This window comes from Lactuca sativa, chromosome 3 (genome assembly GCF_002870075.4).
Source record: "Lactuca sativa cultivar Salinas chromosome 3, Lsat_Salinas_v11, whole genome shotgun sequence".
Lineage (NCBI taxonomy): Eukaryota > Viridiplantae > Streptophyta > Magnoliopsida > Asterales > Asteraceae > Lactuca > Lactuca sativa.
Genome location: NC_056625.2, coordinates 10,294,714 through 10,299,132, shown reverse-complemented (window position 1 = coordinate 10,299,132; position 4,419 = coordinate 10,294,714).

The window sequence follows — 4,419 nt, the reverse complement described above, 5'->3', positions numbered from 1 at the left end:
TAACATCATATTTGTCTACCAAATCTCATCGCTTCCCATACGTCCCGAACACTCCAGCTCCGCTAGACCCGAAAACCTGCAATTATGCTCACAAGATTCGAAAGTACCCGAAATAGTCATAAAATAACAAAAGGGAAAATATGCATGGAAATTATCTAAATTATGAATGAAATATGCTAAAATAAACTATAAAAAGAAGTAAACAAAACTAACTATCAAATCACCCCAAGCTTAAACGTTACTTGTCCTCAAGTAAGACAAGACTAAAATGAACTTGGGATGAACTATCCTAGAGAAAATAAAAAGAATGGATAGAGCCGCAGAACCTGATCACCGTTAGTCAACATGGTCAGAATTGATCTTGCTATTACCTCAGGAATTTTTCATCCGATGACAATGGTACCATAAACCATAGCCAGGACAACTCCTTTAGGTGAGTAAGGAGGGATGAGCAGTCGCAGCCTCAATGGAACATGCATACAATGAAGAATATCTGTAGTAGGGAGAAAGCAGCTGGATGGGCTCGGGTGGAGCTCTTCTTTAAATGTACACTCTGATCTCACGTTTGCCGGTTTCTCTCATGTGTAACTAGGTTTAATCGCTCGAGCACCGTTGTAGGAATCGGATCACTTGGTGTTGGCCCAAACCTCCCGTAGTATCTGACTCGACAGTCTCCCTAACATCACCAATTTGCGAAAAACAACTCGATCTATATACAATAAAACATACCTAAATAAATGAATATCAAACGTTGGGTGACCAAAATATTGGAAAATTTGTTCAATAATTGAATCGGTCGCCCATCTAAGATAATCGCCGCTTGGATTTGTATTTTATTTTTTTGTATTTTTTTTCTATTATTTTTTTGTTTTTGTTTTTTTTTCTTTTTGGAGGTATCAATATGATAACACATACTTGAAGGTAATATACTAACAATCGGAATTTTTAACAAGAAAACCCTTTGACTCAAAATTTGGTTCCTAAAGTGTGTAAGTGGAACCGAAAGGGTAGTAATATAATCCGAATGGTCTCAACGAGAAAATGACCATGTGTGGAGCATAAAGATATAATGTAAGCTCCTCTTCAAATTTGTGAATTTTTTTTTTCAAAAATAATGAAAATGTCCACATGCGGACTAAAAGACTTCTCCAAAATCCTAAGAAAATCGCAAAAAGATATGGTGATGTAAAGAGACCGGATATGGATTCTACTCAGGGACAAGCACTAGTGCTTCATCCTAACGGTTCAAACATGATCAAGTGTGATCCTCTCGGCGGTAGTGACCGCAAGGCTAAGACATCCATTGCTATAGTATATCCTACAGTCATTAGTATTGTATGCATAATTCTTCATGAAAACTACCTGTCCATGATCACTTACCCCTTTAAGCTACCAGCATCTGATCCCAAGTATGAGATCCCAAACTGCAGCTAATGGTCCCGGTTCGATGGGTGAGATAACAACAAGATCCTGAACCAACAATGATACAATAACTGTGAACCTATTCCATGGCATCCAGGGGTGAGAATAAACAGACAACAAAAATGCATGAATGTTAATGCCTAAGCTAAATGTTATGCAAAAATATAAAAGGTGAAAAAGAAAAAATAAAATTTTTTTGGATTTTAAAAAAATGAATGAAAATTAGCTTAAATCTAAAATGTTATGCAACCTATTAAAAATGCATGAAAAAAAAAATATAAAAGGAAAATGAAATGCCCCACCCCAAGCTTAAGAACAAGCATTGTCCTCAATGCTTAAGGTAAGGGCAAAAATGACCTAAATCGGAGGATTGGATGACGGGAGATGTTTGTGGCGGTGGTTTCGTGAAATTACGACCAGTAGAACTCCAACAATCTTGAATTTTCAGTTGAGGTGGGTGCTGGAAGGTTATATGAGAGGAATGAAGTGGGAGGTCAAGATGATTAAATGAGGAAGAAGGGAAGCTGAACATTTTAATCTATGGGTCAAAAAGGGTCAATTTCGGTCAATGTTGGTCAAGAAAAGTCAAAAGGTCAACTCATTAAAACCTTTGGTCAACACTTGATCAAATAATAGCCAAACATAGCCCAAATTGCCCAGCACAGTGCGCGGGTCGCGCAGAGTAGCACGCGGGTCGCGCAGACCTTGCAGTTAAGTCTTGGGCCAATGTCGCTTCATCACACCTGGCCGCGCAACCCACCCGCGCAACAGCACGCGGGTCGCGCAACCCGCTGATGCTGATCTTCATTTTCGCTTCATTTTTCTTCGTTTTTCACCCGTTCTTGCTTCGGACAGCCCCAAACACCTAGAAACTCTTGATTTCTTAAAAAAAAACAACTCTTTTGAATACCAAAAACATCTTCAAAACTCATTTTGTTCAAATTAAAAACACGAAAACACAATGCTTTCCAAAAATGCCCTTCTTTAACGTCTTTGGCGAGACGCCTCCAAACTTCACTTTAACACTTTGGGGCGTCCAAATGGACGACATCTTGGACATTTGAATCAAAACCTTCATTGAATGGCTTCAATCGATGTCCATTAACCTTGCAAATTTGCCCCATGTCTACATTTTTTAATTTCCACACCTCCATTGGGACTCGTTTCTTGTATTTGACTTTCTTTTTACGGGAGAACCATATCGGACTCAAACCTTTGATAATAGCAATCATCCAACCATATTCTTTCTTGTACTTGTTCATTAAGGTGACCAACTCTTCCTTCTTTGACATGGTTTTTGAGTAGGTGACCAGTTGGGCGTCTTCTTTCTTGTGATACGTATCCTTTGAAGAGTCCGACAAATTTATCGCTTCCATCTCTTGTGGTTGGTCTACCAATGGAGTTAGTTTCTTAATGGTAGTGGGCGGCTCAACCTCTCTTTCATTAACCCCTATCACTTCCTCTATAGTTTCATTGTCAGCCTTTTCAATTTCTTCTTCTTCTTTGACAACCTCTTCCACTTCTACTTCTTCCTCCTCTTCTTCATATAACACTCTTGGGCCATCAAAAATTTTCTCATCATTCAAAGGAATGGAACATGCACTATGCGATGGGCTCTTTTCGGATGGTAATTTGTCTTGAGCTTCCATTAAACTAATTGATTGAGCAATTTGTGTTATTTGTTGCTCTAAGCTTTTGAGGCTAGCTTGGGTTGTTTCCTGAAAAATTTGGGTAGAAGTGGCAATGCTTTTAACAATGTCCTCTAAGGACATGCTTGGCATTTCAGTTTGTTGAGGAGGGTAAGGATAGGGTTCTTGGAACAGTGGAGTTGGTTGGTATTGGTTATTTCCCCATGTTTGGTATGGGTTTTGGTAATGGTTATTTTCCCAAACTTGGTTGTTGGCCCACCATTGATCATGTTGAGGCTGATCATAACTCCATTGGTTTGACCAGTAGTAGCTTCCTTTCTCTTGCACTTCTTCCCATTCTCCTTGTAAATATGAACACGTGTCGGAATGTTGTCCATTTTGGGCACAAAAATCACAAAGAAGAGGTGTGAACTGCACACTCTGGTCACTTTCAATCATCATAACTAACTGAGCTAGCTCAGAAAGTTGGTCTTCGGTGCAAGGAGTGTTCATTTCCAAATCATACTTTTTTTTTAATTTCGGGGTTTTAAATTAGATTACCTACACAATGAGATGTAGGCATAGAGAAACAAACTGATTAAATCAAAACCAATCCCCGGCAACGACGCCAAAAATTTGGTGGTTGTCGAGGCCAACACAAATAATAACCCTAAATATTACACACTAAAATAGTGTATAGTGGTAAAGGGATCGAATCCACGGAGATTGGTTCAATTTATAACTCTATGAAAAATCTCTTTGTAAAAATACTTGTAAAATGACAATAAAAATAAAATGGGGGGTTTTGGTGTTTTGAAATACTTGAAACAAACTAGAATTAACTATGATTTAAATAGACAAATGCAACAAAAATAAGAGTTTGATGTAAAATCAATAAGGGAGAGATGGTTGACTTAAAGTTTCCTCACTTTGACTTTTGATGAACATATCATTAGAATCCAATGGTGCAATACTTTGATTTAAATCCTTAATTTGGCTATAGTAATCCAAGGAGCTTGAGATTACCTAGACTTTTCTTAATTGTTGAAATGGCTAGAGAAGCTCATAACAATTTCCTTAGTCAAAGTCACTAATTCCAAATAGCATGTAATTAGTGAAAGTCAACTAGCATTAAGAACCAAAAAGTCACCAAATCCAAGAGGGGTCAAATGCTTTCACCACCATGTTGGAGGAAATGTTTTTATGATTGTGTGAAGCAAAAACAACACAAAAATCATTTGTTGCTTGCTAATTTGAGGATCTTTTACTTAATCAAGAAATTAGCCAACTAATCACCACAAACACATTTAAACTCATGAACTAAAACATACAAGTAGTGATAAGATGTTAAAACACAAAACATTCCCAT